This window comes from Pristis pectinata, chromosome 20 (genome assembly GCF_009764475.1).
Source record: "Pristis pectinata isolate sPriPec2 chromosome 20, sPriPec2.1.pri, whole genome shotgun sequence".
In the NCBI taxonomy this organism is placed as follows: domain Eukaryota; kingdom Metazoa; phylum Chordata; class Chondrichthyes; order Rhinopristiformes; family Pristidae; genus Pristis; species Pristis pectinata.
The window spans coordinates 18031268-18047719 of NC_067424.1; the positions used below are offsets into that span (position 1 = coordinate 18031268).

Consider the following 16452-nt stretch of genomic DNA (forward strand, 5'->3'; position numbering starts at 1 on the left):
AAGATCTTTCTTTAGAAGAACAGTGAAGTATTTTGGGTCTGACCAAAATTTCTAGTTCATAAAACACCTTCAAATACAGGTTAGTTACCTCACTTCTAAGTAGATAAGTAGAGCTGATGGAACATACTTCCAATGAATGTAGAGTCAAAAGAAAACATTGTACCAAACTGGTGAAATAATGGCTTGGATTTTTTGGATTGCACTGACAGTAATATCTCAATGTCTATCATTGTTGCACTGTGCTCTGGACTGCAGATATGTGGAGTTAAATGTAAAAACAAAATGTTTCTATCAGTGATTCCCTGCTCCTGCACAATGAGCATTATTTTGTAGCAGTCTCCAGCGTAATCTCCGGAAATCAATAGTCTCAGGAAAATTTCTCATATTTATGAGGCATTCTCGCTGTAACACAAAAACGATGAAAATGTTGCTTTGTTACATAAGATGTAACTTAGCTTTTAGTTGCTTAGTTGCCTACTGTGCCATAATTACTGCCTAACAACCTCTCAGGCCATAAAACAGATTTATATACGTGGGTTTCAGTTAAATATTTCAAAATCAACTATTTTTTAAAACAATAATGCCTTTATTTATGATACAGCTTCTACCATAACTTATTGTGTAACTTTACTTTGTGCTCTGTAAAATACTTAAAAATTGTACTGTAAGAATTACTAAATCTTATTTGTGCCTTAGTTCATTTGATAAGATCACTGTTGCTGGGGTACCCTCTGAATTGATTCTTGACAACAATTAGCTTAAAGGAAATCGAGACCACATAAGTTGCTGGAAGAAAATAGCCCACAAGGATCAAGGTCAGGGCCAACTGCAACTGGAATACTGCTTCCAGTTCCTATTTCCAGAAATTCAGTCTGCAAGGGTGAACCTGACTTTCCATTTGCCTGTCATTTTAATTTTCCATCCCTTTCCCACATTGGCTTTACTGTTTTAGGCCTCCTGCAATGTTCCAAGAAACTCAACATGGACTTGAGGAATAGCATCTTATCTTCCAACCTGGCACATTACAATCTTCTACACTCAACACTGATTTCAACAATGTCAGATAAGCAGCTATCTCAGTTTTATATCTCACATATTTTCTTCCATCCTCTTCTGGTATTTCAAAGTTCATTCATCTCCTCCTGATTAGACCTCTTCAACATGTCTTTACCATCCTCTCTCAGATGGCGCCACCACCATTTTGGTCACACAGCCTCTCCCAATCATCACTCTATCAAAGACCTTTCCTCTCTGTTTTTTTTTCTCATCCTCTCTTTCTTTGCAACTTAAAACTTGTTGCATTTCTGACCTTTTCAAGTTCTGATGGAAATTCATCAACAAGAAACATTAACTCCAGTTTTTCTCTTCACTCATGCTGCCTGAACTACTGAGTATTTCCACCTTTTTCTGTATTTATTGCAGGAAAGGACAAAACATCAATACACAATCTCAGCTGTAAAAGTTTCAGAAAAGACTGGAGTTACCTAGACTTTCAGCCTGGAAAATTGATCATAAAGACATATGTATTTGTTAAGGGTGTAGAATGTTGCTCTGGATAATAATTTAGATTAAACTGTGGGAAGGTTGCATTACCTCAAAAATAGGTTTGATGATTGTAATGCAGAATTAATATTGACGCACTGCACCTGGTTCTAGCAGTGCACCAGACTTATTCCTTCTACCTCATAAGTTGCACACATTACCAGCTACTCAACCATGAGTTTCATCAAACCAGCACCGTCCACTGCAGGCACTAGCAAACTTCCCTCTCTCTTTTTAGAGAATTTCACAGATTTCCAACCTTCTGAGTGGAAAATTTTCTCCTCATTTTCAGACCTACATGGCTGATTTCTTATCCTGATATCATGACCTTAATTCTTGAAACTTCTGCTTTGGTATTCAGCCTATTAGTCAGTAAAAGAAAGGTTTCAGTTTCTGGGCACATCACATCTGTTCATGCTTATTTTGTGATGACAAAGCTCTTGGCTTTGGCAAACAGCATCTGTCAAAAAATTTAGTACCTGGGAGAGAACTTCACTTTTGGTTACCAGAAACATATGCAACAGTATTAGCTGTCCATTTTATTCACTTCCCACATATCTGGTTCCAATAAAGTCAATCAAACCAAATCTAAAGAACTGAATACAAATGATAGCCAGTACCTATGCTCATGCTTGCCATTTGCAACCAAAGGTATATTTTGTTCACCTCTGTCTTCCCATATATCTTGTTAAAAAAGCAAGCATTGATATCAAGTCACATAGAAAGATATGAAATGCATGTAAATACAATACATTATGGAAGACGTAATGATGAAATATTTTAAGGACTTGACCTCTCAATCTTAGAATATGGCTCTGAACACAGTCCACAGCTGGTACACGTAAAGCATCTTTATTGGCTGTAAGGATCCGATACTGGCAAGTACTTGATTCTATACTTACCTGTATCAAACCTGATACAAGTAATCTTATGTCCAGAACTTAAAGTGTTCCTAATTGGATAATAAACTAGCAATATTACTCAAAGACCCCCATCCAATTGCTCTCTCCCCAATGCATTCTGGAGAACTAAGCAGCTGTGGACAGTCTTGCCAATGGATCAGTAGGCTCCTGTCATATTCTATTACATGGTATCAGTACAAGAAGCAGGGAAATTGGGAAAATAAATCAAATTTACTTCTTTCCACACATTGCTATCATTCTATGACAACTCCCATTAGGAATGCATCTCCCACCTCTTTCTAGTCAACATCACTAACCTGATAAGTCACAGAAAGTAAGTTATATTTATTAAGACAGTCACACAGATAACTGATAATTACATATCACAAAAGCTACAATGGAATGGCTAATGCAGGCCTTTAAGTCAAAAAGGGGACTGGGCAACATTTACCATCATACTTCATCCTTGCTCGACATATATAGTGCACGGCGAATCATTTGATTAGACTAAAGCTTTTTATTCTGTTGATTGTTTTCAATATATTTAAAATTCAAAATCCTATTTAAGGCTTATGCGGGATAACAGTAAGCTAGGAATAATATGACTAATATAATCCTTTTCTAGGTCAATTTTAAAAGAAACATTTCAAATTGGATTCCATAATGATGTAAATTCTGAAAGAAACAGATACCATCAGCCTAATACTCACAGGGTCGTAGTTTTGGAAGAGTGAGGGAAATAATGAGTGGGAAATCTGGAAGCATATGCTTCCTGAAAAGCTACAGAATAGCCAGGTTGCAGCTTGGCCGGGAGGATAGAGTATAGGACCAGGTAGAGAATAGGTAGAAAGACGACATTTGGAAGATGGGGTCTCATGGTGGGAAGGGGGAAGAGACTGCGATGTTCAAATTGTGGCCAGGAGAACAAGATGATGCTCAGAGTAAATTAGATGGTGGTGAAGGGAAGCAAGGGTAGATGGGGAAACAAGAGGGAGGTCAGGGAAGTGAGATGGTGCTGTGATCGGGTGAGGGAAGGAGGCATTGGGTAAAAGAGCAAGATTATATTCAGGGAAAAGAAGATTACAGTTGGAAGACAAGATTGTAGATCAGGGTGTCGCATCAGGGTTGCAGGGGGAGAAGCATGGTTAAAGCAAGAGATGGCAGGGTCGGTGGGATAAAGGGGGAGGAGGGGAGTTTGAATTTGGGGGAGGGGAAACAGAATGATCCCAGTAGGATTAAAACAATAGTGCACTTCCACTAAAAAACTGCATTAAATTGAGTATTGTTAGCAAATGCTAATAGCAATAAATAATGAACAGTAGTAAAAGATTGTTTTCAAACTGGAGGGAAGTGTACCATGAAGTGTTCCATTGGGACCACTGTATTTCTTTCTCTCTCTCTCTCTCTCTCTCTCTCTCTCTCTCTCTCTCTCTATATATATATATATATATATATATAATATATTAATGATTTGGTCTGGGGTGTACAAGGCACAATTTCCAAATTTGCAGATGATACAAAACTTTGAGGAGGATAAGAATAGCTTTCAAGGAGGGAAAGACAGGCTAGTGGAATGGGTAGATAGGTGACAGATGAAATTTACTGCTGAGAAATGTGATGTGTTACATTTCGGTAGGAAGGATGAGCAGATGGAATGGAAATTAGAGGGCACAATTCAAAAAGGGGTACAAGAATAGAGCTGTCTGAGGTGTACGTGCATAGATTATTGAAAGTGGAAGTGCAGAGCAGGTTCAGTCAGAATCAAAGCATTGAGTCCAGTTCAGAGTAAAAGATGTGAAGTTTTTGGAGAGGGTGCAGAAGAGATTTACCAGAATGAATCGGGGACAAGAGAGTTCTATTATATGGATAGGATCAGAGAAGTTGGAGTTTTTCTCTTTGGAAAGGAGGAGGTTGGGAAGAAGTCTGATGGAGGGAATTACGACCAGGAAGGGTGCAGACAGATGGAGAGAAACTGTTCCCATTGGTTGAGGGGTCAAGAACTAGATGAAAAAGAATGAAGGAACTTGGCCAAAGAATCAGAAGTAACATGAGGAAAAATATTTTACACAGTGGCTGGTTGCGCTTTAAATGCACTGCCAGGGGTAATAGTGAGGCATATTTAATCGCACCATTTAAAAGGGAGCTGGATAAGTATTTGAAAGGAAATAATTTGCAGGCTATGGTAGATAGGACTAGCTGGATTGCTCTTAAACAGAACTAGTATGGATGAGTCAAATGACCTCCCTCTGTGCTGTAGCCCTTCTGTGATTCTTTGTTCTGTGAAGAGGGAGACAGATGGCTCTGAGCTGTAAGATGAGCAGAGATGACACAGTAGCAGCAACTGATTCCTTCAGAGTAGTTTTACATTGATTCCACACTGATGTATTTTTTGGTGTTGCTACACTGATTTTATACGTATGTAATGTATGAATGCGATCTTAGATATAGACACACACGTTCCAGTGCAATACTATTCTCACACAAGTGGAAACAAATACACTCTTGATCTGCTTTTTTACTCATGCAATATCACCAGTGCTTCAAGCTATAAAAACACCAGCAGCCAAGTTGAATCTTGTAGAAGCAATCTGAATAAATTTGTTGAAATGAACTTCATCAGTAACCTCGGCAGTAATGGTTCTCTTAATCTTTTGGTGGAATAGAAAATGCCAATATGCATAAAAAATACATCTAATTTCCAACCATTATCATAACAAAAGCAATTAATTGGCTAAAATTTTCTAACTTTCACACTAGATCATGAGATGTGTGATTCTGAAAACATTGTAGTCTATTGGGCAATGGAGTTATATCGTATTAATCCCAGTGGTGCTACATTCTACTCATTAAAGAACTGATCACTTGTAATTAGTGCTTCCATGCTGTATTCCCAGAGCTCATTGAAATGGCTTAATTTCTCTTAATTCTCATTTGATCTGCATAACTGAATCATTCTTTTCCATCTCAGCTCTGTGCTGTATTTTCTGATCTATGTAAAGCCATGGCAAATTTCTTTATGTCCTCATGAGCAATATACGCAACAAATTCCCTGGGACTCGGACAAAGGGCAATGAGATTACAAGATTCAAAACATTTAAAGTGGTTGCTTTAGATTTTTCTTCACGGGGATTCACTATCATTTTCCACTGATTATCTCTGAGATAGCAAATGCCTTTACAGAAAACCAATGCTGGGTGACTCAGAGAAACCAGAGGGTTGTAGACAACCACCTGGTATCTGTTGTGGCACATCAGAGAGAAAAATGATCTCCATAAAACAGCTGGTTCATGCAATATACTAAATTGATTTAGCTTATTAACAAGATTTGTTCACAGCAGGAAGTAAATTATCTGTCAACATTTTGAGCACTAAATTTGCAATGGATGCATTGGATCAAAAATATTGATGTCTAGTTGACAGGTCCACAGAGCACTACTGTCTAGCTGCAGTGTGTGTGTCAGTGTGTTCCAGACTTACATGTCTGCACATGGTACAATCCACAGACATCCTGTAAGTTGCTGAGCTCTGTATCTGGACGCTCATATTTACATCTAGCTCAGCCCCATTCAGTTCAATGGGGTTGCTGGGCTTAATTATTTTTTTGCCTCTTTTTCTTTATTTGACTGGATACTTTGTTTTAGTTAATTAACACCACTTTAATGCATTTTAAATACATTAATTATTTGTTTTTTTCAATTATTCAGATTTTTTTTCAACCAGAAGGCTTTCAGAACAGCCTTTGGATGGGGACAGAGGCTAACTCATCACTTATGATACACGTTGCTTTGCAGAACTGTTGCAGCCACAACACCAGTGTGATCACTGGTCAATATATCCGGCCCAGTATGTGTCTATTACTGTTACGTTAATAGCCTGCATTGGGAATAGCTGTGGCCAATCTTTCCTGCAGTATGCTTTGGATAAGATCCTACCTGCAAGCAGTGCAAATTCCAAGAGAATCTTCTTTGACAAAAATAAATCTGATACATTAGCCAAAGCTCTGGGGGCAGCTGCAAAGGCTGCTTCAGAATAAGTTGAAAAAGGTTTCCTGATAAAAGTGGCAACTCTGTTTCTCTCTCTCTACAGCGGCTGACATCCTATTTCTTGCATTTTCAATTTTTATTTCAGTTTTCCAGCATTCACAGTGTTTTGATTTTGCATGGGATAATTTAGAATTCATGATGCTTTTTTGGTATCTATGAAATGCTGTCTTCCCTCTTCATTGTGTACTGCAAGTAAATGGCTGAATTTTTGACTTGCTGAGGAGATATCTAGGCAACTGAAGCTAATCTTGGATGTTTCAGTAAACTGTGTGATATCAGGGTGTACTGTCTGCACACTCTAGGTCCTTTCACAGGTTACACATGCCCGACTTATGGACACCCCATACATGTGAACAAGTGTTTGGGAGACTGGCGGGATGGATGGGGATGGACTTGCTGGCTGCTGTGGGGCTGCAGGATCTGGAGCATTTCTGCATGCCTTCTTTCCCCACAGCCTCCCCAATCCTGAGCCATAACAATTGGGCGCTGAGTTGAGCTGAGCAGAGTCGGAATTGCTGAGCAGAACTCACTCGCTCACTCGCTGAGTCAGTGAGGCCAGTTAGTAGCTGCTCTTCCCATGCCTGCTTGTTCTGCCATCACAGCTGTTTCTGTGTTCCTCCCCCATGCGTTGCTTTTGTTCATTTCTGACTTATGAACAGTTCAGGTTACAAGCAGTTCTCAGGAAAAGAACTCTGTCATAACCTGGGGACTGCTTGTAAAAAGAACTGCTCATAGAAATCTTACTTTAACAGCAGGTCAACATTTAAAATCTTAGTATCAGACCAACCATCTGAATCAAGCATAGTCTCCTCAATCCAGGCACGTTACTATCGTAGTTATGTTACTGGATTAATATGCAAAGTCTGGTATTATTAAGAGACAAACCTGGATCACAATATAACAGCTGAGAATTTAAATGAAATTGGAATTTAAAGCTGTCTCATAATATTGATCATAAAATTGCCAAATGTCATAAAAACCTATCTGGTTCACTAATTTCCCTCCAGGAGGGAAATCTGTTGCCTTGCCTTGTCTGGCCGCTATGTGACACCACACTCATCAATATGGCTAACTCATAACTGCCCTCTGAATGGCTTAGGAAGCCAATTAAGTTATGGACAATCAAGCATTAAAAATAAATGCTGTCCTATATCCCACAAACACAATAATTGATAACATGCTGATGTTGTTCATATCCACCAAAACAGAGTTGGATTATTTATTTGACATCACTCTGATTAGTGCTTCCAGAAAACTTTGGTCAGTTATTTATTTTGGCACTTTTTCCTCATTCCCACAACTGCTCCTAATATGAAAGCAAAAGTTATTGAATGTAAAGGGAGTTAGGGAATGGGGCCCCAATGAGTTCAAAAGGAGCATGGGAAACTGGGCCCCAGTGAGTTTAAAGGAAGCACAGGAAACGGAACAAGATGAGCCATATGCTGAGCCATTGGGATTTAAGAAAAATTGGATAGTGGATTATCAGAACTTAACTACAGTATTATCGCTGCAGAGTGCTAGGGACCTAGGTTTGATCGTGACCTCGGGTGCTGTCTCTATGGACTCTGCATGTTCCTCTGTGACTGCGTGCCCTTCTCACCTCAATGCTCTGGTTTTCTCCCACATCTCAAGGATATGCTGGTTGCTAGATTAATTAGGTAAATTATCCCTAGTGCAGGTGAGTGCCAGATTACAGGGAAATAAGTGGAGGAATGGGACTGATGGGATTGCTCTGAGAGCTGACATAGACTTGATTGGCCGAATGTCTCCTATATCATTAGGAAATATGGAAAATATGATCCCAAGAAGAAATTGCTTAGAATCCAGTTAACAAACTGAAATAATGATCTTGTTTTGCATTTGGCTATTAAGCAGCTGGGAACACCAAGTGTAATGTCTAATAGACCTACAAAAGTACAGCCCCACACTCAAAAATATGTTTTCAAATTGGAAAATAATGTAGGTAGATTATTGCAACATTTTTTTCCAAGTGTAAGTTCACAGGTTTAAAAAGAGAAAAGAGACTTCTCATCAAAAGATTCAGTTCAAATGGTTGCACTCAAACAGGCACAGTAAGTGATTGAGCTCCTTCAGCATTGCATTTCTTATAATTATAATCATAGTGGCAGATATGCTGAAATATTGGGAGCAGTAATGACAAATTCCTACTCCAAGTCTCATCGCCACAGCATATACAAGGCATTATGAACAAATATTTTCACATCACAGCTGAGCAATGCACTGGTATTGTTTTATTAGCAATTTTAATTTGATGAATGTGTGTGCTCAACAAGAGATCATTTTTGAGGAATGGAATACTTATCATTGTTATTAAGCGCTTCCGCATCAGAGACAAATGGGAGGAAGACTGCACTCTACCCAAATAATATCACTTTATAATGTTACATTACAGATACAAAACAAGGAATTGGTGCTGGAGATGAATGCATACTTCCAGCAATGCAAGACCAGTTTTGGGATCCAAGCAACAATTCGAAAGCCTAAGATTTTAAGCCATTAGGATGGCTGCTAACACTCTCCACAGTTTCTACAGCCTTACCACTCCATCTCACAAACACCTTTACCTCAGCATTTTAAATAATTGAGCAAATGCCCAGCAGTCTAAACTACCAACCTGGACATAAGTTCAAATCTCCCCATGGCTACAGAAGAATTTAAATTAAATAAAAATTAAATTAAAACAAAAACTAGCATTAGTAATGTGAAACTACTTTAAATTAAAAAAACCCTTATGGTCCACTAATGTCTCTGTCTTCTATACTTGATTCCAGACCCACTAAAATGACTGACTCTCTGAAATAACACAAGGAAACTAAAAAAGATTAAACATTGGTTGAGTGAGTGGACAAACATCTGATATATGGATTAAGATGTGGGAAAATGCGAAATTGTTCATGTTGGCAGAAAATATAAAATAGAAGCATATTATTTAATTGGTGAGAGATTGCAGAGCTCTGAGATGTAGAGCAATCTTGTCATCCTAGTCAATTATTTGTCATGAAAAACACTATGATGCTGGAGGAACTCAGCAGGCCAGGCAGCATCCGTGGATAAAAGCAGGCGGTCAATGTTTTGGGTCAGGACCCTTCTTCCCATGGACATCCAGTCCCCATGCACCTCCATCCCATACCAGCATGATGTGAGGGCTCTTTTTTCTTGTACTGAGGCCCAACCAGACCCCTTCAATCACAACTCTCCATCACCTGGCTGAACTCACTCTTACACTGAACAACTTTGCCTTCAATTCTACTTATTTTCTCCAAATTAATGGCATAGCTCTATGTACTTTCATTGTCCCAAACTATGCCTGTTCCTTTATAGGATATGTAGAACTGTGTTTGTTTCAGTCCCTTTCGGGCCCCCTCACTCAACTTTTTCTGTTGCATTGATGACTATTGGTGCTGCTTCCTGCATTTATACAGAACTCAAAATGTTTATGACATTTACTGCCTTTCTCTTACTTCCACGTAGTCCATATCTGACTCTTTCTTTCCTTTTCTTGACACCTTTATTTCTATCTCAGGGAATAAGTAATGACTATTATCTATTATAAATGCACTGGTTCCCACAGCTGTCTCAACTACATTTCCTCCCACTCTGCTTCCTGTATGGACTTTATTGCATTCTCACAATTTTTCCATCGCAACTGCTCTGTTGAGGAGACTTTCCACACCAGTGCCTTCAAGATGTCTTTTTTTCCTTACCCGTGGATTTCCCTTTATAATTTCCCTCCAGAGCTCATAACCAGGTTTCCTCAATATCCCACTCTTCTGCTCTCCCCCCTTCTCCCCCCACCCAGGTTCCTCACAGCCTCCACATTCAATAGACTATAAGACCATGAGGCCCTAAGCTCTAGGAGCAGAATTAGGCCATTTGGCTCATCGAGCCTGCTCCATCATCCAATCATAGCTGATTTTTAAAGAATTTCTTATATCATCCACTATAATTACTGCTTTCAGCAGGATTCCACCATGAGACACTTCTTTCTTTCATCTCTCATTTCAGTTTTTCAAAGTGATTTTTCCCTTTGCAACTCCCTGGTCCACTCTTCCACCTCCAAAAACCACTCCCTTTCTCACAGCATTTTCCCGGGAACCATAGGAGATGCAATACCTGTCCTTTTATGTCTCTCACCAAACAATTCCCCCACATGAAGCAGTAATTCACTTCCAGTTCAGTACTCACAACATGGTCTCTTCTATAATGGGTGACTGGATGACCATTTTGCAGAACACCTCCACTCAGTCTGCAAGCCCAACCCTGAGCTTTCAATCTCTCGTACATTAGGTCTCTGTCTCACTCCCACTCTGACCTCTGTCTTTAGCCTCCTCCATGATGCCCAATATAAATTTAAGGAAGAGCACCTCACTTTTTGAGTGGGTTTGTGAAGTCCATGAGATTTAATATTGAATTTAACAATTTAAGGTAACTACCACTTTTTTACCTCTCTCCATTGATATGGCTTCCTTTATTTTTCGATGTGTTTCTTTTTTTTCCTCTTTTGTCTCTAATTGTCTGTTTTTACACTTGTCTTCACACTTTTCCAGTGCTAATGAAAGGACCTTGGCCTGAAATGTCAGTTCTATTTCTCTTGTCACCAGTGCTGCTTTACCTGTTAAGTGCTTTCAACACTTGCTGGAGAATGTTATTCTTTATTGCAAGGGGAATTAAATATAGAAGTTGGGAGATTACGTTTCAGTGGTATAAGGCGTCGGTAAGATCACATCAGGAGTATTGGTCTCCTTATTTAACAAAGGATGTAAATGTATTGGAAGCAGTGAAATGGAAGTTTACTTGACCTATACTTGGAATAGGGCGGTTGCCTGATGAAACAAAAAGGTTAGACAAAGTTGTGTCTATGAGAGTTTAGAAGAACGAGAGGGAAATTGATTGAAATACGTAATGATCTGAGGAGTCTTTGACAGGGTGGATGTGATGAGGATGTTTCCACTTGTAGGAAAACCAAAAACCACAGGTCACAGTTTAAAAGAAAGAGATTGCCTGAGATGATGCAATTTCTTTTGTCTCAGAGAGTGGTGAATCTTTGGAACTCTCTTCCTAAAAGGGCAGTTGAATATTTTTAAGGCAGAAATAGATACTGTACATACATGATAAAGGAGTGAAAGGTTACCACTGGTAGGTAGAAAGGTGGAGGTGAGGTTAATTCAGATCAGCTATGAGCTTATTAAATGTTAGAGTAAGCTTGAGGGGCTGTGTGGTCTACTCCTGCTTCTAATTTCGTTGTTTGTGCGCAAATGGCCCAGCAAGTCATTCTATTCAAGGGACATTTAGGGACAAGTAATAGATGTTGTTCTTGTCAGTGATGGTTAGTAAATTTGTGGGTGACACAAAAGGTTTGCAGAGTTGTGGAAAGTGAGAAAGGTTGTCAAAGGATTAAGTGGGATATAGACCAGTTGGAAATGTGGGCAGAGAAATGCCATTTGGACTTTAATCTGGACAAATGTGAGGCATTGCACTTTGGGAGGTCAAATGTAAGAGGGAAGTATACAGTAAACGGTAGGACCCTTAACAGCATTGATGTCCAGATGGATCTTGGGGTGCAAATCCGCAGCTCTCTGAAAGTGGCAACACAAATAGACAGGATGATAAAGAAGGTGTATGGCATACTTGCCTACATTTATTGAGGTATTGAGTATACAAGTAGAGAAGTCATGTCACAACTGTATAAAAGTTTGCAGTGCAGTTCTGGTTGCCACATTACAAGAAGGATGTGGAAGCTTTGCAGAAGGTGCAGAAGAGGCTCACCAGGAAGTGTCTGGATTAGAGAGTATTAGCTATAAGGAGAGGTTGGACAAACTTGGATTTTCTTTTTGGAGTGTCGGAAGCTAAGGGGCAATAGAAGTATATAAGGTAATCTTATATCTTATATAAGCATAGAAAAGCATAGGGGCATAGATAGGGTAAATAGTTAGAGACTTTTTACCAGGATGTAAATGTCAAACACTAGAGGGCATCATCTTAAAGTAAGAGGGGGAATGTTTAAAGGAGATTAAAGAGGCACCTTTTTTTTACACAAAAAAGTGCCTTGAATATTTTGCCAGGGGAAGTGGTGGAAGCAGATACAATGGTAATGGTTAGCAGGCATTTAGATAGGCACATGAACAGGCAGGGAATAGACGGATATAGAGCACATGCAGGCAAATGGGGTTATTTAAAATTGACAACATGGTTGGCAGAGACATCATGGGCCAAAGGGCCTGTTCTTGTGCAGTATTGTTCTGTGTTCTATGTTCACACTTGTATCTTCCATGGAATTTACACATGCCAGCACTGATACACAATCTTGGCCCGAAACGTCAACTGTTTATTTCCCTCCTTGCATGCTGCCTGACCTGCTGAGTTCCTCCAGCACTTTTTGTGTGTTCTCCAGATTCCAGCGTCTGCAGAATTTTTTGTGTGTCTCCAGCTAGATCCAGCTAGCTTGCAAGTTGACCTCGTGTATGTCATTGTGCTGGTGCTCCTTTACAATACCCCTGAGTACTTCTTAAAGCGTAGATAGATGGGTATTTGATAGGCAAGGGGATGAAAGATTCCCATTGTTGGATAGGAATGTGAAGTTGAGGATTAAATCAAATCAACCACGATCTTAATTGAATGGTGGAGCCGGGTTGAGGACCAGGGTTCTGATGGAAAGTTTTTGAGCTGAAGTGTTAGCTCTGTTTCTCTGTACACACATATTGCCTGACCTGCTCAGTGTGTCCAGCAATTTCTAATTCTATTTGCGGAGCCAAGTGATTGACTCCTGCTCCTAATTTGTATGTGTCTGTACACCTTATTCTTAAAATTGACAAACAGTCTTGAGATGTCACATAGTTCAAGAGAACAAGCTCCAGGAAAACTCAAGATCACTCTCCACCTCTTCTCAAGGGGATTCCTGAGAGTCCCCGCAGAGGCAGCTGAGATTGCCATTGTGGAGCTGGCTAAATGCCACAGAAGCTGAGATGCTGCCATCAGTTCACTAACAAGATGCTAATGAGAGATTACATTTTTGGTTGCTGCAGGCTTTGGTCTTGTGGTTTGTGCTTCCAATCTTCCATCCATTATTGCAGATCTGAAAATGGGCCAAACTGCATTTGCATCTCTATATTTTTGCCCACTCTGGTGAGTGAAAGTTGAAGGTATGCCTTGAAGTCTATAAATTAAAGACAGTGTGTACAGTGCACAATGTAATGTCTTCGGATCACTAATGGAATTAAAGCATAAAAAGCTTCTCCTGGTTTCCCACAAGCCTTTTTTGATTGTTTCTCCAAAAGCTAACAAACAAATGTCAAAGCTTTATTTAGTGTCTTGTATTTGTCAGTTGAGGCTGTGTAAATACATTTAAAGACTAAAATGGATCCCTGTGCCGAAAGGATTTGTGCAACTACATTGAGGTTCCACAATGCCAAGAAAAGGCATCACACATTGCACTAACACAGTGAAGCAATCTTGCACATGTTTCTGAATGTCCTAATGTTGTTTGTTAATGTGGCATGCTTATTTCTGGACAATGTTTTCACGTTCACCACTGTTGTTTTCCCAGCATCAGACTCGCCAAAATAAAGGCAACAGTGGCACAATGCACAAAGTTGCTCATCAAGCAGTAGTCTTAAACATGTCACTCAAAGAAGCAGCAATTTTCATGAACAATAGCTGATCAGAAAAAAATGCTATTTAAAGGGACAATCACACTCAACCAGCATTCATAGCCAGACCATTGCAATGTATTTCACAGGCTTGCAGTTTGCTCTGTACACTGCTCAAACTGAGGACCGATCCTTCTTAAGCCGCAACCATTTTGCTGAATGCGTAGCTAACTCCCAATGAGCATGTGGCTAAGTCTATCATTCCACTTGATAGATGACATTGGTTTGCGACAGACACCTTTCAGGCACCATAGAGACCCACGGGGATCATGCACTAAAAGGGCTCATCATGAAGATGTCGTCCACTCAGGATTTATAGGGAGCCATGTACTTATCTAGACTTGTCAGAGAAGCAAAGTCTGCACAGATTGCACTTCCAGAAGGTAGTCATTGTAACTCATGGACTCAAAACTTCATAGACAAGTTCACACACATGCCTGCATGGTATCATAATATAGGTCATGGTCATTCTCAATTTCTTAGCTTTGAGATCATTCCAGGAGGCAGTTGTTGATATATGCCACATTTCAAAGTTTTCTATTCATCGCTGCATTAGGGAGGTCATTGTCACTCACTGCTCCGTAGAAGAGATTTAGTTTATTCCTTTGGTCCAGAGGAGGAGGCAGACTGTGTATGAGAAGAGTTCCTCACAGTGCAGCCACTCATTCACCACATTCAGGTGACCACTAGCACTCCGTTCATGACCCACATATATTCACTAACAAGAAGGGAGTGGATTCCCTCACTCTCCAGTTGATAGAAATTCCAAGCAAACTCATCAGCAGACTCAGAGATCTGGGACTTAACATGTCCCTCTGCAACTGGATCCTTGACTTCCTGACCAACAGACCACAATCAGTAAGGATAGGCAACATCACCTCCAGCACAATAATTCTCAACACTGATGCCCCACAAGGCTGCATCCTCAGCCCCCTACTCTACTTCCTATACACTCGACTGCATGACCAGATTCTGCTCTAAATCCATCTACAAGTTTGCAGATGATACCACCATAGTGGGCTGGATCTAAAATAACAATGAGTCAGTGTATAGGAAGGAGATAGAGAGCTTAGTGACATGGTGTCATGACAATAACCTTTCTCTCAATGTCGGTAAGACAATAGAGCTGGTCATTGACTTCAGGAAGGGGGGCTGCATCCTGTCTACATCAACGATGCTGAGGTCGAGAGTGTTGAGAGTTTCAAGTTCCTACGAGTGAACATCATTAGCCTGTCCTGGTCCAACAATGTAGAAGCCACGGCCAAGAAAGCTCACCAGCACCTCTTCTTCCTCAGGAGGCTAAAGCAACTTGGCATGTCCCTTTTGACACTCACCAACTTTTATTGATACACCATAGAAAGCATCCTTTCTGGATGCATTACAGCTTGGATGGCAACTGTTCTGCCCTGAACCGCAAGAAACTGTAGGCAGTTGTGGACACAGCTCAGCACATCATGGAAACCAGCCTCTCCTCCATAGACTCTGTCTACACTTCTCGCTGCCTCGGTAAAGCAGCCAACATAATCAAAGACCCCACCCACCTGGGACATTCTCTCTTCTCCCCTCTCTCATTGGGCAGAAGATACAAAAGCCTGAAAGCATGTACCACCAGGCTCAAGGACAGCTTCTATCCTGCTGTTGAACAGTTCCCTAGTACGATAAAATGGACTCTTGACCTCACAATCTGCCTCGTTATGACCTTGCACCTTATTGTCTACCTGCACTGCACTTCCTCTGTAGCTGTGACACTTTACTCTGCATTCTGTATTGTTTTACCTTGTACTGCCTTGATGCACTGTGTAATGAATTGATCTGTATGATATGCAAGACAAGTTTTTCACTGTACTTTGGTACAAGTAAAAATAATAAACCAATTCCAATTCCATCAGAGGGTCTTTACAATGGTCAATGCCAGGTATGGTGGTAGCTTCCTTGACTTATTTAATCATTATTAACTGGATACAGCTGCCCCTCATCCTTCAGGGGCAACATTGCCCTGAAGGATGGACTTTGGGCTCTCTTCTGCTCACATGGGTACTCACTCCACTTAGATTGCCTACTAAACTACTGAGTAATGTTTCAACAGCAGCCATGTCACTACCGGGACTACAATAGGGCTGCAGGAAACAAGATTTTGCTGTTCACACCACTCTGGCGATGTTCTGCAGCATTCACTGGCGTGGCTCTCTTACATTATCAAGGTGTGCGTAACTTGGCTATCAGAAGAGCTCAGCTGTTGTCTGCCAAGATGAAGCATGGGAAGGACCAGCCACCATGACCCTGGGAGCAGCAGGATGA

General features: G+C 40.3%; 1 protein-coding gene across 2 annotated transcripts in view; it reads right to left on the minus strand.

The window, feature by feature from the left end:
• LOC127580786 (copine-8-like) overlaps positions 1-16452 on the minus strand; it is a 440180-nt gene that overhangs the window by 73858 nt on the left and 349870 nt on the right. The gene's annotated exons all lie outside the window — the stretch shown is intronic.